Raw genomic sequence first — 27,281 nt, 5'->3', positions numbered from 1 at the left:
GTTTATTATTTAAATTTCACAGATTCATAAAAAGAGCTATAAATAAATTTTAACATTTCAGCTTACAAATTTATATTTTAACCCTAAAAATATAAACAACTGTTTTACCCAATAATATTCACTTGTATCAATCTTATTACCGCGTCTGCTGGCACGAATCATGCCGATACTAAATCAATTGCTAAATCCAAAATCACTAGATAATTAAATCAAATTACTGCAAAATAGAAAGAAGAAAAAAGAAAAATAACACAAATAGTGACAAAAAAAAAAAGAAACGCACCCTCGAATGACCACAACAACTTCTCTATTATATATAAATAAAGATTAATATGGAACATGTATACCAATAGATGTATTATATTCTTTCTTATTTAATCTTTCTTTTCACTAATAATAAAGAAAGATTAAATAATATAATAAATATATTTTATACAATTATGTAAATTATTGTAATATGTTATTATTATAAAATTAACTTTATATTAAGTTAACTTAAATATTAATTACTTAAATAATTTAATTATAGAAAATATATATAATTATATTATTATAATTAATATAATTATTTATATTAATATAATATTTTATATTTAATAATATCAATTACATTTATTATATCCAATTATAATAATATTTAATATTAATTTACATATTATTATATAATTTATAATATAATAACCTATTTGAAGCTAAAAACATAAGTAGCTATAATCCTAGGTAAATAAATGTATTAAAATAACCATTTTATAATAAGAAAATAACATTATAGGTATTTAAATTTAATTAAATTTAATATTTTAATATAAATTATTTATTATATATAATATATACTCCAATTATCCGAACCGAGATAAATTAATTAGAAATAAACGAAATGATACATAAACAAATTTTTAAAAAAAAATTTAATTTCTATTTTAAATATAAATGTAGTGCCTGATAAAAGGTTTAACTTGATAGTGTAATTCAAGTAAATAAAAATTACCTTCATTAAAAATTACATAAGACAGAATTAAACTACCTCCTTTAGTATCAAAAACTAACGTGCATCATATACCTTAATGTAAAAAGGGAAGCTAAACAAGCTAATGGGTTCATATCCCATTTATAGAGGTATCAATCCTCTCCTTTTTAATGACCAACAACTCTACAAAACTTCTCTTCCTATCAACATTAATGATATGAACGATCTTGTCCATTTCATCAAACTCCTGATTTGGAGTTTGAATAGGACTTGAGATCAACTTACTTTCATTTATTCCGCTCCTAACAAGAAATAAAAATATAATAATAAATGCATCATCAATTAAATATTTTATTGTCCAAGCAATAGAATCGACAATTCTATTATTTTCAATTTTGCTGATCCAATAGGATGAGAAACAGAATTTATTCCATCAATATTAATCAGATCTAGGTTATTATTAAAGATCGGGGCTGCACCCTTCATTTCTGATTTCCAGAAGTAATAGGAGCTTCAAGATGAAATAACTGTTTAACACTAATAACATGACAAAAAATTGCCCCAATAATGGTGTTATCTTACTGTATTCAACTAAGAACTTTCGTTTGAACAATTATCATTCTAAGAATTATTATTGGGGCAATAGGTGGTTTAAATCATACGTCTTCACGACAACTTCTAGCATATTCCTCATTTAGACATTTAGGGTGAATAATTAGATCTCTAACAGTTAGAGAAAACATCTGAGAATTATACCTTATTATTTATGCACTATTAGGATTAATTATGGTCTTATTATTTAAGCAAATAAATCTATTTTTTATAAACCAAATTTATTCAGCCAGAAATATAAAAACTGAAATTAAATTTATAATATTTTTATCTCTTCTATCCCTAGGTGGTTTGCCACCATTCCTTGGATTTCTACCAAAATGAATTGTAATACAATCAGTAATAGAAAATAACATAACAACTATTATAACCATTATGGTTGTATTAACTACAATTACACTTTACTATTATATATGTATTAGATTCTCAGCCCTAATTATATCATACACAGACAATTCCTGATCTAAAAAAATAAAGTCTCAAAAATCAAGAATTATTCTCCCTATAGCAGTAACAATTTCAACAATAGGATTAATCTCAACATCAACCTTAATCTCATTATACTAAGGACTTAAGTTAACTAAACTAATAACCTTCAAAGTTATAATTAAAAGAATAATCTTTTAGGCCTTAGTAAAATTTCACACCTCTAGAATTGCAGTCTAGAATCATAATTGAATATAAGGCCTTAAAAATGCTAAGAGAGATACATCTCATAAGTAGATTTACAGTCTACCACCTTAAATTCAGCCATCTTACCGCAAAAATGATTATTCTCAACAAACCATAAGGATATTGGTACTTTATACTTCTTATTTGGAGCGTGAGCAGGGATACTAGGAACATCAATAAGAATACTTATTCGTGCTGAACTCGGCCAGCCAGGATCTCTAATTGGAGATGACCAAATTTATAATGTTATTATTACAGCACATGCATTTGTAATAATTTTTTTTATAGTAATACCTATTATAATTGGTGGATTTGGTAATTGGCTTGTACCATTAATAATTGGTGCACCAGATATAGCATTCCCACGAATAAATAATATAAGTTTTTGATTACTACCGCCTTCACTAACTCTTCTTCTTACATCTTCTATAGTAGATAACGGTGCTGGTACATGGTGAACAGTTACCCCCCTCTTGCAGGAGCTATCGCACATGGAGGGGCATCTGTAGACCTGGCTATTTTCTCACTTCATTTAGCAGGTGTATCATCTATTCTTGGTGCAGTAAACTTCATTACAACAGCAATTAATATACGATCAGAAAGTATAACTCTAGATCAAACACCTTTATTTGTATGATCCGTAGCTATTACAGCCCTTCTCCTCCTTTTATTGCCTTCCAGTATTAGCAGGAGCTATTACTATACTGCTAACAGATCGAAATTAATATACATCATTCTTTGACCCTGCAGGAGGAGGCGACCCAATTCTATATCAACACTTATTTTGATTCTTTGGGCACCCAGAAGTTTACATTTTAATTCTCCCTGGATTTGGAATTATCTCTCCCATTGTATGTCAAGAAAGAGGAAAAATTGAATCATTTGGAACACTAGGTATAATTTATGCTATATTATCAATTGGACTAATAGGATTTATTGTATGAGCACATCACATATTTACAGTAGGAATAGACGTTGACACACGAGCTTACTCTACATCAGCAACAATAATTATTGCTGTACCTACAGGAATTAAGGTATTCAGATGATTAGCTACACTATATGGAACTAAATTCAAATTCAATCCACCACTATTATGAGCTTTAGGATTTATTTTTCTATTCACAATTGGTGGACTAACAGGGTTAGTATTAGCAAACTCATCACTTGACATTGTATTACATGATACATACTATGTAGTGGCCCACTTCCATTATGTATTATCCATAGGAGCAGTATTTGCAATCATAGGAGGTGTTATTCAATGATACCCATTATTTACAGGATTAACTATAAATAATACATGATTAAAAATCCAATTTACAATTATATTTATTGGGGTAAACTTAACATTCTTCCCTCAACACTTCCTAGGACTAGCAGGAATACCACGACGATATTCAGATTATCCAGATGCATATACATCGTGAAATGTAGTGTCAAGAATTGGATCTACAATTTCTATTGTAGGAATTATTATATTTATTGTAATTATATGAGAAAGAATGGTTACAAACCGAGCAATCATATTTAGAGCTAATATAAGAAGATCAACAGAATGACTACAAAATAACCCATATGCAGAACACAGCTACTCAGAACTACCATTAATTTCTAGATTCTAATATGGCAGATTAGTGCAGTAGATTTAAGCTCTACAAATAAAGGTTTGACCTTTTATTAGAAAATTCATTAATGACAACATGATCAAATTTATCCCTTCAAGATGGAGCTTCCACATTAATGGAGCAACTATCATTCTTCCATGATCATACTATAGTCGTATTATTATTAATTACAGTAATTGTAGGTTATGCTCTTAGTTATATATTATTTATTGCCTATACAAACCGAAACATACTTCACGGACATTTAATTGAAACAATCTGAACAGCACTACCAGCAATTACACTGATTTTTATTGCACTCCCATCATTACGACTATTATATTTACTTGATGATTCAGTAGATGCAATAATCACAATTAAAACAATTGGACGACAATGATACTGAAGATATGAATATTCAGATTTCATAGATGTAGAATTTGACACTTATATAACACCAGAACAAGACCTAGAAAATGACGGATTTCGACTCCTAGATGTAGATAACCGAACAATTCTACCAATAAATACGGAAGTACGAGTATTAACAAGAGCATCAGACGTTCTACACTCATGAGCAGTACGTGCATTAGGGGTTAAAATTGACGCAACTCCAGGTCGACTAAACCAAGGAACATTTACAATTAACCGACCTGGACTGTTCTTTGGACAATGTTCAGAAATCTGTGGAGCAAACCATAGATTCATACCAATTGTAATTGAAAGACCTTCAGTAAACTTATTTATCAAGTGATTATCTAAGATAATCTAAGGAGTTAGTTAAAATATATAACATTAGAGTGTCAATCTAAAATAACTAAACAATTAGTACACCTTGAAAAACATCAGATGACTGAAAGTAAGTAATGGTCTCTTAAACCAAAAAATAGTACATTAACGACTACTTCTGATGGGGAAATTTAACCCAAATCCCTCAAATATCCCCTCTCATATGATTATCCCTATTCATTATAATTTCGGCTACATTAATCTTATTTAATCAAATAAACTTTTTCTCATTTAAACCAAATCTTATTAAAGGAGCAGAAAAAAGAACAATTGATATAAAAAACTTAAATTGAAAATGATAACAAATTTATTCTCAACATTTGATCCATCAACTAATATCTTCAATTTATCACTAAATTGAACTAGAACATTCTTAGGATTATTATTAATCCCATCAATGTTTTGACTTACACGATCACGAATTAATATTATTTGAAATAAACTAAACCTAACCTTACACAATGAATTTAAAACATTACTAGGACCAAAATCATTTAATGGAACAACATTCATCTTCATTTCAATCTTTATTATAATACTATTTAATAATTTCATAGGATTATTCCCTTACATCTTTACTAGAACAAGACATTTAGCATTAACATTTGCAATCGCTCTACCTATATGATTAAGATTTATGTTATTTGGATGAATTAATCATACCAATCATATATTCACACACCTTGTTCCTCAAGGAACACCGCCTGCATTAATATCATTTATAGTATTAATTGAAACAATTAGTAATGTCATTCGACTAGGAGCAAATATAATTGCAGGACACTTACTATTAACATTACTAGGAAATACAGGACCATCTATAGCAATAAACTTAATCTCACTATTAATTATTGGACAAATACTTCTATTAATTCTAGAATCTGCAGTAGCAATAATTCATGCTTATGTTTTCTCAATTTTAAGAACTTTATATTCTAGAGAAGTATACTAAACCTATGTTAACAACTCATTCAAATCACCCAACCACTTAGTAGATTGTAGACCTTGACCATTAACAGGAGCAATTGGAGCAATAGTTTTAGTATCAGGATTAGCAAAATGATTTCACCTATTTAACATTAACTTATTTATAATTGGATTTGGAATTACCTTACTAACTATAATCAAATGATGACGTGATGTAGTACGAGAAGGAACATACCAAGGACTACATACGGGATTTGTATCAATTGGATTACGATGAGGAATAATTTTATTTATTGCATCAGAAGTACTATTCTTTGTTTCATTTTTCTGAGCATTTTTTAGAAGAAGACTAGCACCTACTATTGAACTAGGGATATTATGACCCCCAATAGGAATTCAACCTTTTAATCCTATACAAATTCCATTACTTAATACAGCTATTCTTTTAGCATCAGGAGTAACAGTAACATGAGCACATCACAGTTTAATAGAATCTAACCATACTCAAGCATTACAAGGAATATTCTTCACAGTATTTCTAGTATAAATAGTACATTTGACTTCCAATCAAAAAGCTTGATATTAATGAAGAAAAACAATCCTAATTCTATATACAAGAATTTTTATTAGTTTTATTATCCCAATAATTGTTATAATCCTTGCAACAACATTATCAAAAAAATTAATTAATGACCGAGAAAAAAAGCTCACCATTTGAGTGTGGATTTGACCCAAAAAGATCAACACGAATACCCTTCGCACTTCGATTCTCCTTAATTGCAGTAATTTTCTTAATTTTTGATGTAGAAATCGCACTAATCCTCCCAATTGTAATTATTTTTAAAACTCCAGACATTATAATCCGAACAATATCAACAATATTTTTTATTATAGTATTACTAGGAGGACTATATCATGAATGAAATCAAGGAGCTTTACAATGAGCAGAATAAAGGTTTGTAGTTAACTATAATATTTGGGTTGCATTCAAAAAGTATTGATATAATCAATCAACCTTAAATAGAATAAGAAGCGAAATATTGCAGCCAGTTTCGACCTGGAAGGTTGGTAAATAAAATACCCTTATTCTTATTAATTGAAGCCAAAAAGAGGCATATTACTGTTAATAATATAATTGAACTATAAAGTTCCAATTAAGGAAATGTAAAGCCAATATGAAAGCTGCTAACTTTTTATATTAGCGGTTAAATTCCGTTAACATTTCTAAAATTTATATAGTTTAAATAAAACATTACATTTTCACTGTAAAAATAATATATGTATATTTATAAATACCTAAAAGTAAAAATACTTCCTTAACATCTTCAGTGTCACGCTCTAATCATAAGCTATTTAAGTAAACGAAATATAATATCACCAAAATAAACATTCAAACAATAAAAGTTAAAAGATAAATCTTAAAATTAGAATCATATCAATTAAATAAATAAACAGACTATATAAACCTTGACCACCAAATAATTCACCCCAACCATAATCAAATGATTTAGATGAATAATAACCCAATTTTAAAGGAATATATCTAATAAACTTGGTTGAAAGAAAAGGTATAAACCACATAGAACCAGCAAATCTGACAAAAGAAAGTATACTTAAAGAAAATAAATTTTGAGAAAAATCAAAATTAGAAATAAGATAACCCAAATTAGCACCCAAAACAACCACAGTAATAGTTAAAAACTTTAAATAATAAGGCAAAGCAATCACATGAGGAATAGGAAAAATTAATCAAGACAAAAGACTGCCACCAAAAACAGCAACAAATAATAAACCAATTATACCAAACGAAATATAATAACCCTTATCATCAAAAGAAAATCTAGAATAAAAATTATTATCACCAGATATTGAATAACAAAAAAGACGAAAAGAATAAGAAGCAGTTAGGCCAGTGGAAAAGAAATAAAGAAAAAAAATTAAACAATTAATCCAACTTAAACAAACCATTTCAAGGATTAAATCCTTTGAATAAAAACCTGCTGAAAATGGTATACCACACAAAGACTAACTAGAAATATTAAAACAAACTGAAGTTAAAGGCATAAAATTAACAATAGAACCTATAAAACGAATGTCCTGAGAATCCTTTAAATTGTGAATTATTGAACCTGCACACATAACCAATAAAGCCTTAACTAAAGCATGAGCTAATAAATGAAAAAATGCAAGTTTTGGGTAACCCATAGCCAAAATTCTTATTATTAAACCAAGTTGTCTTAAAGTAGAAAGAGCAATAATTTTCTTCAAATCAAATTCAAAATTCGCCCCCAAACCAGCCATAAATATAGTTATACAACCAATTAAAAGCAAAAATCAACCACAATTATAAGTATCTAATATTGGTCTGAAACGAATTAATAAATAAACCCCAGCAGTAACAAGAGTAGAAGAATGGACCAAAGCAGAAACAGGAGTAGGAGCAGCCATAGCAGCAGGAAGCCAAGAAGAAAAAAGAATTTGAGCTCTTTTAGTTATAGCTGCTAAAACAATTAATATAGTAATAAGCTTTATTTCAAAAGAGTTAGAAATAAAATCCTAATAATAAATACAATATCAACCACCAAAATTTAATATTCAAGCAATAGAAATTAAAATAGCAACATCACCAATACGATTAGAAAGTGCAGTTAATATACCCGCACTATAAGATTTTACATTTTGGTAGTAAATAACTAAACAATAAGAAACTAAACCTAAACCATCCCATCCTAATAAAATTCTAATCAAATTAGGACTAATAATTAAAAAACCTATAGAAAGAATAAATATTAAAACAATAATAATAAAACGATTTATATTTTTTTTCTCCAGATATATAATCCTCTCTATAATAAGTAACCAAAGAAGAAATATACATAACAAAAGACATAAAAATAAGAGACATTCAATCCAAAATTAAAGTCATAAAACCATAGAACCATTTAAATTAAAAAGTTCTCATTCAACAAAAACTCTATAATCAATTATTAAATAATAAATACCCAAAATAAAAATTATAGTTCTAGAAAAAAATAAAGAAAAAAAAACTCAAAGAACTAATAGAAAATAAATTCAGTTAATAATTACCATGCTGAGAATAAGAATACATGTATAAAGTATAAACAGCTCTAAAAAAAGACAAAAAAATTCAAGCAAAAAACCTAAAAGAAGATCAAGACATAATTCTATTAAATAATCTAAGTTCACCTACCAAATTTAAAGAAGGAGGAGCAGCTATATTAGAAGATCTCAAAAGGAATCATCATAAAGCCATTCTTGGTATTATATTAATCATACCCTTGTTAATTAATAATCTTTGTGTACCTAAACGCTCATAATTAATATTAGACAAACAAAATAACCCAGAAGTACACAAACCAAGACCAACCATTAAATAAAGAGAACCCATACATCCCCATCAATTTATAGTCATCAATCCTCCAATAACCATTCTTATATGGTCAACAGAAGAATATGCAATTAAAGACTTTAAATCAACCTGACGAAAACAAATAAATCTAACAATAACACCACCAGATAAGCCTAAAGACAATCAAAAATAATTAAACTTTAAACCCAAATAAGAAATAACCTTCATAACACGAAAAATACCATAACCACCTAACTTTAATAAAACACCAGCAAGAATCATTCTACCTGAAATAGGGGCCTCAACATGAGCCTTAGGAAGCCATAAATGAACCAAAAATATTGGCATCTTAACTAAAAAAGCAAGAATTATAAACACATAAAATATAAAATAATAAGAACCAAAATCATCCAATAAAGGAAAATATAAAGTATTAGAAAAATCATAAACCCTAAATAAAACTAACAATAAAGGCAATCTAGCAACCAGAGTATAAAAAATTAAATAAACACCAGCCTGTAAACGTTCAGGTTGATAACCTCAACCTAAAATCAAAAGTAAAGTAGGAACTAATCTATCCTCAAAAAATATATAAAAAGAAAGAAGACTCAATCTAGCAAAAGAACAATAAAGCATAATCATTAAAATTAAGACTATAAAGACAAAAAAATTAGAATGATAAGAACTTAAATAAACTGAACCTCTAGCAGTAATTATTAAAGAACAAATTCAAAAACTAAGCAAAATCAAACTAAAAGAAAAATAATGAATACCAAAATAATATCCAATCATATTCAAGTCTGCAACTGAATAAACACAAATCATAAAAACAAAACTAGACATAAACATTAAAGAATGAACCAACCATCAACAATTATTAACCAAACAAAGAGGGATCAAAAAATAGTTATAAATAAATACTTTAACATAAAGATAGACCAAAAGAATTAAAAAAATCTTTCCCATGAGAACGAATTATTGAAACTATAATAGAAAGACTTAAAGCACCTCCACAAACAGAAAAAACCAAAAAAATAACAGGAAAAAAATAATCATAATCAAACTCAATAAGAAAAACAATAATTAATATAAATAAAGAAAGAACAATATATTCTAATCTCAAAAGAACCATTAATAAATGCTTATGTTTAGAGGAAAAAACATAAACACCAGCAAAATAAATCAATAAAGAAGTAAAGACAGAGAATATAAACATCAGTTTTAATAGTTTAAAAAAAAACACCGGTCTTGTAAACCGGAAATAAGTTCAGCCCCCACTTTTAAAATTTCAGAGGTGAAAAAGCTTTCCATCATCGGTCCCCAAAACCGATATAAAAGTTTTATTCTTGCTTATATTATTCCCTTTTTCTTTGTATTATATGTAAGTTTTGTTAAACTAAATGTTCTATTTTGCAGTAATTTGATTTAATTATCAAGTGATTTTGGATTTAGCAATTGATTTAGTATCGGCATGTTTCGTGCCAGCAGCCGCGGTTATATGATTGATACAAGTGAATATTATTGGTTAAAACAGTTGTTTATATTTTTAGGGTTAAAATATAAATTTGTAAGTTGAAATGTTAAATCTTATTTATAGCTCTTTTGATGAATCTGTGAAATTTAAATAATAAACTAGGATTAGATACCCTATTATTTTAAATGTTAATTATATTTACCAGGGTACTATTAGTTAAGGCCTTTAAACCCAAAGAATTTGGCGGTATCTCATTCCATTTAGAGGAACCTAACCCGTGATTGATAATACACGATTTACTCTACTTAATTTATTTGTTTGTATATCTCCGTTATCAGAGAATCTTTTTAGAGTTATAATTCTCAAGATTTATAATTATAAAATATTTCAGGTCAAGGTGCAGCTTATAGTCAAGAGGAGGTGGGTTACAATAGATTTTTGTTTATAACGAATTTGATGGTGAAATACTATTAATGAAGGTGGATTTGATAGTAATTTAATTTAACTGATATTGGCTCTGAGGTGTGTACACATCGCCTGTCGCTCTCATTATTGATTATTCTATTTTATTTTTCAAATTTAGCTTCAATTTAGATGAGATAAGTCGTAACATAGTAGATGTACTGGAAAGTGTATCTAGTAAGAGTTTCAAGATATAACTGATTAGTAAAGTGTTTCATTTACACTGAAAATTTTTCTGTGCAAATCAGGATATCTTGATTATTTATTTTATTATATTTATGTTTTGTTTATTTAATTATTTAATAAAAATAATTTTGTTGAATTTTGTCTTAGTATATTTTGTAGAATTGATTTTTTTGATTATATTTTATTGGTAATGTAATTGTTTTATGAAATATTATTTTAAATTTTTAAAAGTAGATTTTATTTATTGTACCTTTTGTATCAGGGTTTATCAAACTTTAAGTATTTACTTTACTTGTCTCGATTTGGGTTGATTTATAAGTAATTTATAGTTAATGTATCATAATTATTATTAAATTATTTATAGAAATGAGATGTTAATCGTTTCCCAAGATATCTAGTTTCTTAAGAAAAAATTTAATTTTTTTAAATTAATTGTTTTTATTTAATTTTTTAAGTATAAATATTAACTTATTTATTCTTTAAGGCATAAGCTTTGAAGTTAATAACCAATAATATGTTTTATAAAATATAATAGTAAGAAACTTCCTGGCAGATTAAAACTGTGTGCCCGACCGAGACTCGAACTCGGGACCTTTGCCTTTTGCGGGCAAGCGCTCTACCATCTGAGCTACCGAAGCACGACTCACGCCCGGTACTCACAGCTTTACTTCTGCCAGTACCTCGTCTCCTACCTTCCAAACTTTACAGAAGCTCTCCTGCGAAACTTGCAGAACTAGCACTCCTGAAAGAAAGGATATTGCGGAGACATGGCTTAGCCACAGCCTGGGGGATGTTTCCAGAATGAGATTTTCACTCTGCAGCGGAGTATGCGCTGATATGAAACTTCCTGGCAGATTAAAACTGTGTGCCCGACCGAGACTCGAACTCGGGACCTTTGCCTTTCGCGGGCAAGCGCTCTACCACTCTTTCAGGAGTGCTAGTTCTGCAAGGTTCGCAGGAGAGCTTCTGTAAAGTTTGGAAGGTAGGAGACGAGGTACTGGCAGAAGTAAAGCTGTGAGTACCGGGCGTGAGTCGTGCTTCGGTAGCTCAGATGGTAGAGCGCTTGCCCGCGAAAGGCAAAGGTCCCGAGTTCGAGTCTCGGTCGGGCACACAGTTTTAATCTGCCAGGAAGTTTCATATCAGCGCACACTCCGCTGCAGAGTGAAAATCTCATTCTGGATAATAGTAAGCTTTAAACCAGCTATCTCTAAGATTACGTTTTAGTTCATTATTTTTTATTTTGATTTTATAATTATTTTAGGTTTCTTATTAAGATTATTTATTTAATTTTAAAATTTTTGTAATAATGATAGAATTAGTATATTTATTTGTATATAATTTTTACCTTGTGAATTTATTATAAGGAACTAGGCAAAATTGATTTCTGCCTGTTTATCAAAAACATGTCCTCTTGAAATACTTTGAGGTCTGGCTTGCTCACTGAGCAGATTTTTAAAGAGCCGCGGTATTTTGACCGTGCAAAGGTAGCATAATCATTAGGATGAGAAGACCCTATAGAGCTTAACATTTTATTTTTATATAGTTTTTTGTTTGTCTTTCTATATTTAATGATGATGTTTTGTTGGGGAGACATGAAGAATGAATAAACTATTCATTATTATATCATTTATTTATGTTTGATGTTTTGATACATAATTTATGATCATTAGATTAAGTTACCTTAGGGATAACAGAGTAATTGTTTTTGAGAGCTCATATCGACAAAGCAGATTGCGACCTCGATGTTGGATTATGAAAAATTTTGGGTGCAATAGCCCAGTAATTAGGTCTGTTCGACTTTTAAATTCTTACATGATCTGAGTTCAGACCGGCGTGAGCCAGGTCGGTTTCTATCCTAAGATTATTGATTCATATTAGTACGAAAGGACCATATGGTCGAAATATTTTTTATTTTATTGATTAATATTAATTAAATTACTATTTTGACAGATTAATGTGTTGAATTTAGAATTCATTTATGTTGATTTTTTCTACAAATTGTATTGATACTTTATGATTTATTTATGTTTATTTTGAATTTTCTTTTATTAGTTATTTGTGTTTTAATTAGTGTTGCTTTTTTAACTTTATTAGAGCGTAAGGTTTGAGGTTACATCCAAATTCGAAAGGGCCCAAATAAAGTAGGTTTTGTAGGAATTCCTCAACCCTTTAGTGATGCTATTAAGTTAATTTGTAAGGAGCAGCCAATTCCTATTATATCTAATTATTTACTTTATTATTTTTCTCCTGTTTTTAATTTAATAATTTCCTTGGCTGTTTGAGTAATTTTCCCTTACTGAACATATATGTGTTCTTTTTCTTATGGATTTTTGTTTTTTTTATGTTGTACTAGTTTAGGTGTTTATACTGTTATAATTGCTGGTTGGTCTTCTAATTCAAATTATTCTTTACTAGGTTCTCTTCGTTCTGTTGCACAAACAATTTCATATGAAGTTAGTTTGGCTTTAATTTTATTATCTTTAATTATTTTAATTGGTAGTTTTAACATGTTTGATTTTATAAATTATCAGCTTTATTGTTGATTTATTATTATTTCTTTTCCTTTGGCTTTAGCTTGTTTCGCTTCTTGTTTAGCTGAAACAAACCGTACTCCTTTTGACTTTGCCAAAGGTGAATCTGAGTTAGTTTCAGGGTTTAATATTGAATATGGTGCAGGCGGTTTTACTTTAATTTTTTTAGCTGAGTATACAAGAATTGTTTTTATATGAAAATTATTAGCTTTAATTTTTTTAGGTGGTGATTTTTATTCTTTTATATTTTTTATTAAGCTTGCTGTTATGTCCTTTGGGTTTATTTGAGTTTGGGGGACATTACCACGTTTTCGTTATGATAAGTTAATGTACTTAGCTTGAAAAAGTTTTTTGCCTTTATCTTTAAATTTTTTTATTTTCTTTGTCGGTTTAAAGATATTATTTATTTCATTTATTTAGTGAAATTTTTTAAGAAAAGTTAATAGAAGAGTTAAACTTCTAGTTTTATGTTTTCAAAACATATGCTTTTCCTAAGCTAATTAACTTATTATTCCTTAATTAGTTTATCTCATGCGTTTGCAATATGTACATTAATTAAGAAGTATGTAAAGTAGATAATTGTTAAGATTTGTCCTGTTATGATGTAAGGTTCTTCAACAGGTCGTTTACCAATTCATGTTAATAAGCATACAACAACTACTATAATTCAGAATAAAATCTGATTAATAGGATAGAATTGAATACCTCGAAATGGTGTTTTATTATAAAATGCTAAAATTATTAAGATTCTAATTGATAAGAATAATGCAATAACACCTCCCAGTTTATTAGGGATTGATCGTAGAATTGCATATGCAAATAAGAAATATCATTCTGGTTGAATATGGACTGGAGTTACTAATGGGTTAGCAGGCAAAAAATTATCTGGATCCCCTAGAAGGTAAGGATTAATCAAGCACAATATAATTAATAATGATGTTATTAATAGAAATGTAATAGAGTCCTTGAAAGTAAAGTATGGGTGAAATGGGATTTTTTCAATATCTCGATTTAGGCCTAATGGGTTATTAGACCCTGTTTGGTGAAGGAAAAATAAATGAATTGCTGCCATGGCAACAATAATAAACGGTAGTACAAAATAGAATGTAAAGAATCGATTTAATGTTGCATTATCAATGGCAAACCCTCCTCATACTCATTGAACTAAATCTGTCCCTAAATATGGAATTGCTGATAATAAATTAGTAATTACTGTCGAACCTCAGAATGATATTTGACCTCAAGGTAAAATATCCTATAAATGTGGTTGCTATAACTAAGAATAGAATTACTGTACCAATTATTCAGGTGAGCATGTATATGTAAGATCCGTAGTAAATTCCTCGTCGTACATGTAAATAAATACAAATAAAAAATAAAGAAGCTCAATTTGCGTGTAAGGTTCGAATAATTCAACCATTATTTATATCTCGGATGATGTGAACTACACTACTACATGCTATTTCAATATTTGATGTATAATGCATAGCTAAAAATAGTCCGGTTACAATTTGAATTACCAAACATAACCCTAGTAGGGACCCAAAATTTCTTCAAAATGAAATATTTGTTGGTGCAGGCAAATCAACTAAAGAGTTATTAATGATTTTAATTAAAGGATGTCTTAATCATAAGGGTTTATTCCTTAGTAAATTATCTTATTTTACGAATAGGCCCCTGGTTAATATTGGTGATTTTAACATCTGCTAATAGTGCCAAACATAAATAAATTATTATTATTGTTGTAATAATAAATGTTGGTCTATTATATAGTTTTTCTAAAGATATTGTTATTTCTTGATAATTGATTGAATTATCAATATTTATAGTTTCAGTATTTTTGAAAAAGTCTATAAGTATTGTTATATCTAGAATAATTAATATTGATATAATAAATACTCATATTGTTAAGATAATAATTGTCGTAATTGATTTAGGTTGGAATATTTCGTTTGATGCAATTCTCGTAATATAAATAAATAGAACTAATATACCACCAAGAAACGTTAAAAATAAAATACACTCCTGGAAATTGAAATAAGAACACCGTGAATTCATTGTCCCAGGAAGGGGAAACTTTATTGACACATTCCTGGGGTCAGATACATCACATGATCACACTGACAGAACCACAGGCACATAGACACAGGCAACAGAGCATGCACAATGTCGGCACTAGTACAGTGTATATCCACCAATGCAGGGTGCTATTCTCCCATGGAGACGATCGTAGTGATGCTGGATGTAGTCCTGTGGAACGGCTTGCCATGCCATTTCCACCTGGCGCCTCAGTTGGACCAGCATTCGTGCTGGACGTGCAGACCGCGTGAGACGACGCTTCATCCAGTCCCAAACATGCTCAATGGGAGACAGATCCGGAGATCTTGCTGGCCAGGGTAGTTGACTTACACCTTCTAGAGCACGTTGGGTGGCACGGGATGCATGCGGACGTGCATTGTCCTGTTGGAACAGCAAGTTCCCTTGCCGGTCTAGGAATGGTAGAACGATGGGCTCGATGACGGTTTGGATGTACCGTGCACTATTCAGTGTCCCCTCGACGATCACCAGTGGTGTATGGCCAGTGTAGGAGATCGCTCCCCACACCATGATGCCGGGTGTTGGCCCTGTCTGCCTCGGTCGTATGCAGTCCTGATTGTGGCGCTCACCTGCACGGCGCCAAACACGCATACGACCATCATTGGCACCAAGGCAGAAGCGACTCTCATCGCTGAAGGCGACACGTCTCCATTGGTCCCTCCATTCACGCCTGTCACGACACCACTGGAGGCGGGCTGCACGATATGGGGGCGTGAGCGGAAGACGGCCTAACGGTGTGTGGGACCGTAACCCAGCTTCATGGAGACGGTTGCGAATGGTCCTCGCCGATACCCCAGGAGCAACAGTGTCCCTTATTTGCTGGGAAGTGGTGGTGCGGTCCCCTACGGCACTGCGTAGGATCCTACAGTCTTGGTGTGCATCCGTGCGTCGCTGCGGTCCGGTCCCAGGTCGACGGGCACGTGCACCTTCCGCCGACCACTGGCGACAACATCGATGTACTGTGGAGACCTCACGCCCCACGTATTGAGCATTTCGGCGGTACGTCCACACGGCCTCCCGCATGCCCACTATACGCTCTCGCTCAAAGTCCGTCAACTGCACATACGGTTCACGTCCACGCTGTCGCGGCATGCTACCAGTGTTAAAGACTGCGATGGAGCTCCGTATGCCACGGCAAACTGGCAGACACTGACGGCGGCGGTGCACAAATGCTGCGCAACTAGCGCCATTCGACGGCCAACACCGCGGTTCCTGGTGTGTCCGCTGTGCCGTGCGTGTGATCATTGCTTGTACAGCCCTCTCGCAGTGTCCGGAGCAAGTATGGTGGGTCTGACACACCGGTGTCAATGTGTTCTTTTTTCCATTTCCAGGAGTGTATATGATAATCAATATCTTTCCATTATTGTTCCTGTTATTAGCCCGACTAAAAAGGTTTGTAGGATAATGAAAAGCATTATTGATATTGGGTGTCTTAATTTAATAAAATTAATATTTATTACGTTTGATAATGATATAATTATTATTTTGATCATTTCAGGGGTTAGTTTATTAAAAATATCGGTTCTGGGGACCGATGATGGAAAGCTTTTTCACCTCTGAAGTTTTAAAAGTGGAGGCTGAACTTATTTCCGGTTTACAAGACCGGTGTTTTTTTAAACTATTAAAACTAATGTTTATATTCTCTGTCTTTACTTCTTTATTGATTTATTTTGTTGGTGTTCATGTTTTTCCCTCTAAACGTAAGCATTTATTAGTGGTTCTTATGAGATTAGAATATATTGTTCTTTCTTTATTTATATTAATTATTGTTTTCCTTATTGAGTTAGATTACGATTATTGTTTTCTGAGATTTTTATGGTTTTTTTCTGTTTGTGAAGGTGCTTTAAGTCTTTCTATTTTAGTTTCAATAATTCGTTCTCATGGGAATGATTTTTTTAATCCTTTTGGTTTATCTTTATGTTACAGTATTTATTTATAACTATTTTTTGATCCCTCTTTGTTTGGTTAATAATTGTTGATGGTTGGTTCATTCTTTAATGTTTATGTCTAGTTTAGTTTTTATGATTTGTGTTTATTCATATGCAGATTTGAATATGATTAGATATTATTTTGGTATTGATTATTTTTTTTTAGTTTGATTTTGCTTAGTTTTTGAATTTGTTCTTTAATAATTACTGCTAGAGGTTTAGTTTATTTAAGTTCTTATCATTCTAATTTTTTTGTCTTTATAGTCTTAATTTTAATGATTATGCTTTATTGTTCTTTTGCTAGATTGAGTCTTCTTTCTTTTTATTTTTTTTTTTTTTGAGGCTAGATTAGTTCCTACTTTATTTTTGATTTTAGGTTGAGGTTATCAACCTAAACGTTTACAGTCTGGTGTTTATTTAATTTTTTATACTCTGGTTGCTAGATTGCCTTTATTATTAGTTTTATTTAGGGTTTATGATTTTTCTAATACTTTATATTTTCCTTTATTGGTTGATTTTGGTTCTTATTACTTAATCTTTTATTTGTTTATAATTCTTGCTTTTTTAGTTAAGATGCCAATATTTTTGGTTCATTTATGGCTTCCTAAGGCTCATGTTGAGGCCCCTATTTCAGGTAGAATGATTCTTGCTGGTGTTTTATTAAAGTTAGGTGGTTATGGTATTTTTCGTGTTATGAAGGTTATTTCTTATTTGGGTTTAATGTTGAATTAGTTTTGATTGTCTTTAGGCTTATCTGGTGGTGTTATTGTTAGATTTATTTGTTTTCGTCAGGTTGATTTAAAGTCTTTAATTGCATATTCTTCTGTTGCCCATATAAGAATGGTTATTGGAGGATTGATGACTATAAATTGATGGGGTTGTATGGGTTCTCTTTCTTTAATGGTTGGTCATGGTTTGTGTTCTTCTGGTTTATTTTGTTTGTCTAATATTATTTATGAGCGTTTAGGTAGACGAAGATTATTAATTAACAAGGGTATGATTAATTTAATACCAAGAATGGCTTATTGATGATTCCTTTTGAGATCTTCTAATATAGCTGCTCCTCCTTCTTTAAATTTGCTAGGTGAACTTAGATTATTAAATAGAATTATGTCTTGATCTTCTTTTAGATGTTTTGCTTTAATTTTTTTGTCTTTTTTTAGAGCTGTTTATACTTTATACATGTATTCTTAATCTCAGCATGGTAATTATTATTCTGGTGTTTATACTTGTTCTCTTGGTTATTTTCGTGAATATCATCTTTTACTTTTACATTGATTGCCTTTAAATATTCTTTGTTTAAAGGAGGAGTATTTTTTATTTAGGTTGCTTAAGTATTTTAATTAAAAAATGTTGTTTTGTGGAATCAATTATATGAATTTTTTCATCTTAGGCCGTGAATTTGTTTTCTATTTGTTCTTTGAGTTTTTTTTTCTTTATTTTTTTCTAGAACTATAATTTTTATTTTGGGTATTTATTATTTAATAATTGATTATAGAGTTTTTGTTGAATGAGAACTTTTTAATTTAAATGGTTCTATGGTTGTTATGACTTTAATTTTGGATTGAATGTCTCTTATTTTTATGTCTTTTGTTATGTATATTTCTTCTTTGGTTATTTATTATAGAGAGGATTATATATCTGGAGAAAAAATATAAATCGTTTTATTATTATTGTTTTAATATATATTCTTTCTATAGGTGTTTTAATTATTAGTCCTAATTTGATTAGAATTTTATTAGGATGGGATGGTTTAGGTTTAGTTTCTTATTGTTTAGTTATTTACTACCAAAATGTAAAATATCATAGTGCAGGTATATTAACTGCACTTTCTAATCGTATTGGTGATGTTGCTATTTTAATTTCTATTGCTTGAATATTAAATTTTGGTGGTTGAAATTATATTTATTATTATGATTTTATTTCTAATTCTTTTGAAATAAAGCTTATTACTATATTAATTGTTTTAGCAGCTATAACTAAAAGAGCTCAAATTCCTTTTTCTTTTGGCTTCCTGCTGCTATGGCTGCTCCTACTCCTGTTTCTGCTTTGGTCCATTCTTCTACTCTTGTTACTGCTGGGGATTATTTATTTATTCGTTTCAGACCAGTATTAGATACTTATAATTGTGGTTGATTTTTGCTTTTAATTGGTTGTATAACTATATTTATGGCTGGTTTGGGGGCGAATTTTGAATTTGATTAGAAGAAAATTATTGCTCTTTCTACTTTAAGACAACTTGGATTAATAATAAGAATTTTGGCTATGGGTTACCCAAAACTTGCATTTTTTCATTTATTAGCTCATGCTTTATTTAAGGCTTTATTGTTTATGTGTGCAGGTTCAATAATTCACAAATTAAAGGATTCTCAGGACATTCGTTTTATAGGTTCTATTGTTAATTTTATGCCTTTAACTTCAGATTGTTTTAATGTTTCTAGTTTGTCTTTGTGTGGTATACCATTTTTAGCAGGTTTTTATTCAAAGGATTTAATTCTTGAAATGGTTTGTTTAAGATGGATTAATTGTTTAATTTTTTTCTTTATTTCTTTTCTACTGGCTTAACTGCTTCTTATTCTTTTCGTCTTTTTTATTATTCAATATTTGGTGATAATAATTTTTATTCTAGATTTTCTTTTGATGATAAGGGTTATTATATTTCGTTTGGTATAATAGGTTTATTATTTGTTGCTGTTTTTGGTGGCAGTCTTTTGTCTTGATTAATTTTTCCTATTCCTCATGTGCTTGCTTTGCCTTATTATTTAAAGTTTTTAACTATTACTGTCGTTGTTTTGGGTGCTTATTTGGGTTATCTTATTTCTAATTTTGATTTTTCTCAAAATTTATTTTCTTTAAGTATACTTTCTTTTGTCAGATTTGCTGGTTCTATGTGGTTTATACCTTTTCTTTCAACCAAGTTTATTAGATATATTCCTTTAAAATTGGGTTATTATTCATCTAAATCATTTGATTATGGTTGGGGTGAATTATTTGGTGGTCAAGGTTTATATAGACTGTTTATTTATTTAATTGGTTATATACAAGGTTGATATGATTCTAATTTTAAGATTTATCTTTTAACTTTTATTTTTTGAATGTTTATTTTGGTGATATTATATTTCGTTTACTTAAATAGCTTATGATTAGAGCGTGACACTGAAGATGTTCAGGAAGTATTTTTACTTTTAGGTATTTATAAATATACATATATTATTTTTACAGTGAAAATGTAATGTTTTATTTAAACTATATAAATTTTAGAAATGTTAACGGAATTTAACCGCTAATATAAAAAGTTGGCAACTTTCATATTGGCTTTACAATTCCTTAATTGGAACTTTATAGTTCAATTATATTATTAACAGTAATACGCCTCTTTTTGGCTTCAATTAATAAGAATAAGGGTATTTTATTTACCAACCTTCCAGGTCGAAACTGACTGCAATATTTCGCTTCTTATTCTATTTAAGGTTGATTGATTATATCAATACTTTCTGAATGCAACCCAAATGTTATAGTTAACTACAACCCTATATTCTGCTCATTGTAAGGCTCCTTGATTTCATTCATGATATAGTCCTCCTAGTAATACTATAATAAAAAATATTGTTGATATTGTTCAGATTATAATGTCTGAAGTTTTAAAAATAATTACAATTGGGAGGATTAGTGCGATTTCTACATCAAAAATTAAGAAAATCATTGCAATTAAGAAGAATCGAAGTGAGAAGGGTATTCGTGCTGATCTTTTTGGGTCAAATCCACACTCAAATGGTTAGCTTTTTTTCTCGGTCATTAATTAGTTTTTTTGATAATGTTGTTGCAAGGATTATAACAATTATTGAGATACTAAATCTAATAAAATTCTTGTAGATAGAATTAGGATTGTTTTTCTTCATTAATATCAAGCTTTTTGATTGGAAGTCAAATGTACTATCTATACTAGAAAAACAATTATCTACCTCATCAATAAATAGAGATGTATAAGAGTAATCACACTACGTCTACAAAGTGTCAGTATCATGCTGCTGCTTCAAATCCAAAGTGGTGTCTTGGTGAGAATTGATTTATTGAATGTCGAAGTAGACATGTTGATAAGAAGATTGTTCCAATAATTACATGTAGCCCATGGAATCCTGTTGCAACAAAGAATGTTGATCCATAAACTGCATCTGCAATGGTGAAGGGTGCTTCTCAATACTCATATGCTTGAAGTATAGTGAAGTATAGTCCTAATAATACTGTGAAGAATAGTCCTTGTAATGCTTGAGTATGGTTAGATTCTATTAAATTATGATGTGCTCATGTTACTGTTACTCCTGATGCTAAAAGAATAGCTGTATTAAGTAATGGAATTTGTATAGGATTAAAAGGGTGAATTCCTGTTGAGGGTCATAATATCCCTAGTTCAATAGTAGATGCTAGTCTTCTTCTAAAAATTGGTCAGAAAAATGAAACAAAGAATAGTACTTCTGATGCAATAAATAAAATTATTCCTCATCGTAATCCAATTGATTCAAATCCCGCAAGTAGTCCTTGGTATGTTCCTTCTCGTACTACATCTCGTCATCATTTGATTATAGTTAGTAAGGTAATTCCAAATCCAATTATAAATAAGTTAATGTTAAATAGGTAAAATCATTTTGCTAATCCTGATACTAAAACTATTGCTCCAATTGCTCCTGTTAATGGTCAAGGTCTATAATCTACTAAGTGGAATGGGTGATTTGAATGAGTTGTTAACATAGGTTTAGTATACTTCTCTAGAATATAAAGTTCTTAAAATTGAGAAAACATAAGCTTGAATTATTGCTACTGCTGATTGTAGAATTAATAGAACTATTTGTCCAATTATTAATAGTGAGATTAAGTTTATTGCTATAGATGGTCCTGTATTTCCTAGTAATGTTAATAGTAAGTGTCCTGCAATCATATTTGCTGCTAGTCGTACTGCTAATGTACCCGGTCGAATGACATTTCTAATTGTTTCAATTAATACTATTATTGATATTAATGCAGGCGGTGTTCCTTGAGGAACAAGGTGTGTGAATATATGATTGGTATGATTAATTCATCCAAATAACATAAATCTTAATCATATAAGTAGAGCGATTGCAAATGTTAATGCTAAATGTCTTGTTCTAGTAAAGATGGAAGGGAATAATCCTATGAAATTATTAAATAGTATTATAATAAAGATTGAAATGAAGATGAATGTTGTTCCATTAAATGATTTTGGTCCTAGTAATGTTTTAAATTCATTGTGTAAGGTTAGGTTTAGTTTATTTCAAATAATATTAATTCGTGATGGTGTAAGTCAAAACATTGATGGGATTAATAATAATCCTAAGAATGTTCTAGTTCAATTTAATGATAAATTGAAGATATTAGTTGATGGATCAAATGTTGAGAATAAATTTGTTATCATTTTCAATTTAAGTTTTTTATATCAATTGTTCTTTTTTCTGCTCTTTTAATAAGATTTGGTTCAAATGAGAAAAAGTTTATTTGATTAAATAAAATTAATGTAGCCGAAAATATAATGAATAGGGAGAATCATATGAGAGGGGATATTTGAGGGATTTGGGTTAAATTTCCCCATCAGAAGTAGTCGTTAATTTACTATTTTTTGGTTTAAGAGACCATTACTTACTTTCAGTCATCTGATGTTTTACAAGGTGTACTAATTGTTTAGTTATTTTAGATTGACACTCTAATGTTATATATTTTAACTAACTCCTTAGATTATCTTAGATAATCACTTGATAAATAAGTTTACTGAAGTTGTTTCAATTACAATTGGTATGAATCTATGTTTTGCTCCACAAATTTCTGAACATTGTCCAAAGAACAGTCCAGGTCGGTTTATTGTAAATGTTCCTTGGTTTAGTCGACCTGGCATTGTGTCAATTTTAACCCCTAATGCAGGTACTGCTCATGAGTGTAGAACGTCTGATGCTCTTGTTAATACTCGTACTTCCGTATTTATTGGTAGAATTGTTCGGTTATCTACATCTAGGAATCGAAATCCGTCATTTTCTAGGTCTTGTTCTGGTCTTATATAAGTGTCAAATTCTATGTCTATAAAATCTGAATATTCATATCTTCAGTATCATTGTCGTCCAATTGTTTTAATTGTGATTATTGCATCTACTGAATCATCAAGTAAATATAACAGTCGTAATGATGGGAGTGCAATAAAAATTAGTGTAATTGCTGGTAGTGCTGTTCAGATTGTTTCAATTAAATGTCCGTGAAGTATGTTTCGGTTTGTATAGGCAATAAATAATATATAACTTAGAGCATAACCTACAATTACTGTAATTAATAATAATACGACTATAGTATGATCATGAAAGAATGATAGTTGCTCCATTAATGGGGAAGCTCCATCTTGTAGGGATAAATTTGATCATGTTGCCATTAATGAATTTTCTAATAAAAGGTCAAACCTTTATTTGTAGAGCTTAAATCTACTGCACTAATCTGCCATATTAGAATCTAGAAATTAATGGTAATTCTGAGTAGCTGTGTTCTGCAGGTGGGTTATTTTGTAGTCATTCTGTTGATCTTCTTATATTAGCTCTAAATATGATTGCTCGGTTTGTAACCATTCTTTCTCATATAATTACAATAAATATAATAATTCCTACAATAGAAATTGTAGATCCAATTCTTGACACTACATTTCACGATGTATATGCATCTGGATAATCTGAATATCGTCGTGGTATTCCTGCTAGTCCTAGGAAATGTTGAGGGAAGAATGTTAAGTTTACCCCAATAAATATAATTGTAAATTGGATTTTTAATCATGTATTATTTATAGTTAATCCTCTAACCTCCTATGATTGCGTGTGCTGTAATAATAACATTATAAATTTGGTCATCTCCAATTAGAGATCCTGGCTGGCCGAGTTCAGCACGAATAAGTATTCTTATTGATGTTCCTACTATCCCTGCTCACGCTCCAAATAAGAAGTATAAAGTACCAATATCCTTATCGTTTGTTGAGAATAATCATTTTTGCGGTAAGATGGCTGAATTTAGGGTGGTAGACTGTAAATCTACTTATGAGATGTTTCTCTCTTACCATTTTTAAGGCCTTATATTCAATTATGATTCTAGACTGCAATTCTAGAGGTGTGAAATTTTACTGAGGCCTAAAAGATTATTCTTTTAATTATAACTTTGAAGGTTATTAGTTTAGTTAACTTAAGTCCTTAGTATAATGAGATTAAGGTTGATGTTGAGATTAATCCTATTGTTGAAATTATTACTGTTATAGGGAGAATAATTCTTGATGTTTGAGACTTTATTTTTATAGATCATGAATTTTCTGTGTATGATATAATTAGGGCTGAGAATCTAATACATATATAATACTAAAGTGTAATTGTAGTTAATACAACCATAATGGTTATAATAGTTGTTATGTTATTTTCTATTACTGATTGTATTACAATTCATTTTGGTAGAAATCCAAGGAATGGTGGCAAACCACCTAGGGATAGAAGTGATAAAAATATTATAAATTTAATTTCAGTTTTTATATTTCTGGCTGAATAAATTTGGTTTATAAAAAATAGATTTATTTGCTTAAATAATAAGACCATAATTAATCTTAAAGGTGAGTAAATAATAAAGTACAATTCTCAGATGTTTTCTCTAACTGTTAGAGATCTAATTATTCACCCTAAATGTCTAATTGAGGAATATGCTAGAAGTTGTCGTAGAGACGTTTGATTTAAACCACCTATTGCCCCAATAATATTTCTTAGAATGATAATTGTTCAAACGAAAGTTCATAGTTGTATACAGTAAGATAACACCATTACTGGGGCAAATTTTTGTCATGTTATTAGTGTTAAACAGATATTTCATCTTGAAGCTCCTATTACTTCTGGAAATCAGAAATGAAAGGGTGCAGCCTCGATCTTTAATAATAATCTAGATCTGATTATTATTGATGGAATAAATTCTGTTTCTCATCCTATTGGATATTTTATTTGAATCAGCAAAATTGAAAATAATAGTATTGTTGATGCTATTGCATGGACAATAAAATATTTAATTGATGATTCATTAATTGATCTCAAGTCCTATTCAAACTCCAAATCAGGAGTTTGATGAAATGGACAGGATCGTTCCTATCATTAATGTTGATAGGAAGAGATGTTTTGTAGAGTTGCTGGTCATTAAATAGGAGAGGATAGATACCTCTATAAATGGGATATGAACCCATTAGCTTGTTTAGCTTACCTTTTTACATTAAGGTGTATGATGCACGTTAGTTTTTGATACTAAAGGAGGTAGTTTAATTCTGTCTTATGTAATTTTTAATGAAGGTAATTTTTATTTACTTGATTTACCCTATCAAGGTAACCCTTTAATCAGGCACTTCATTTATATTTTATATATAATTTAAAACTTTTTTTTAAAATTTGTTTATGTATCATTTTGGTTATTTCTAATTTATTTATCTCGGTTCGGATAATTTGAGTATATATTATATATAATAAATAATTTATATTAATATATTACATTTCATTAAATTTAAATACCTATAATGTTATTTTATTATTATTAAATGATTATTTTAATACCTTTATTTACCTAGGATTATAGCTACTTATGTTTTTAGCTTAAAATAGGTTATTATATTATAAATTATATAATAATATGTATAATATTATATAATAATATGTAAATTAATATTAAATATTATTATATTTGGATATAATAAATATAATTGATATTATTAATTATAAAATATTATATTAATATAAATAATTATATTAATTATAATAATAAAATTATATATATTTTCTATAATTAAATTATTTAATTAAATAATATTTAAGTTAACTTAATATAAAGTTAATTTTATAATAATAACATATTACATTAATTTACATAATTGTATAAAATATATTTATTATATTATTTAATCTTTCTTTATTATTAGTGAAAAGAAAGATTAAATAAGAAAGAATGTAATACATTTATTGGTATACATGTTCCATATTAATCTTTATTTATATGTAATAGAGAAGTTGTTGTGGTCATTCGAGGGTGCGTTTTTTTTCACTATTTGTGTTTTTTTCTTTTTTTTTCTTTAAATATTTGAATCTTTTATTTTTTCTTAATTTTATAAATTTTTGAATTTCTTATTTTGTTTTCAAAAGTTTTATTCTTGCTTATATTATTCACTTTTTCTTTGTATTATATGTAAATTTTGATAAACTAAATGTTCTATTTTGCAGTAATTTGATTTAATTATCAAGTGATTTTGGATTTAGCAATTGATTTAGTATCGGCATGATTCGTGCCAGCAGCCGCGGTTATACGATTGATACAAGTGAATATTATTGGTTAAAACAGTTGTTTATACTTTTAGGGTTAAAATATAAATTTGAAAGGTGAAATGTTAAAATTTATTTATAGCTCTTTTTATGAATCTGTGAAATTTAAATAATAAACTAGGATTAGATACCCTATTATTTTAAATGTTAACTATATTTACCAGGGTACTATTAGTTAAGGGCTTTTAACCCAAAGAATTTGGCGGTATCTCATTCTATTCAGAGGAACCTACCCCGTGATTGATAATACATGATTTACTCTACTTAATTTATTTGTTTGTATATCTCCGTTAT

At 29.3% G+C, this 27,281-nt stretch overlaps 2 pseudogenes; one reads left to right on the top strand and one right to left on the bottom strand.

Moving 5' to 3' along the window:
* The window catches only part of LOC126184078 (NADH-ubiquinone oxidoreductase chain 4-like), a 104,501-nt pseudogene extending 85,365 nt beyond the window's left edge, over positions 1-19,136 (top strand).
* On the bottom strand, positions 8,651-9,873 carry LOC126184806 (NADH-ubiquinone oxidoreductase chain 4-like; annotated as a pseudogene).
* Positions 19,137-27,281: the final 8,145 nt, after the last annotated feature.

Source organism: Schistocerca cancellata, chromosome 4 (assembly GCF_023864275.1).
Source record: "Schistocerca cancellata isolate TAMUIC-IGC-003103 chromosome 4, iqSchCanc2.1, whole genome shotgun sequence".
In the NCBI taxonomy this organism is placed as follows: domain Eukaryota; kingdom Metazoa; phylum Arthropoda; class Insecta; order Orthoptera; family Acrididae; genus Schistocerca; species Schistocerca cancellata.
This window is presented reverse-complemented; position numbering and strand designations above follow the sequence as displayed.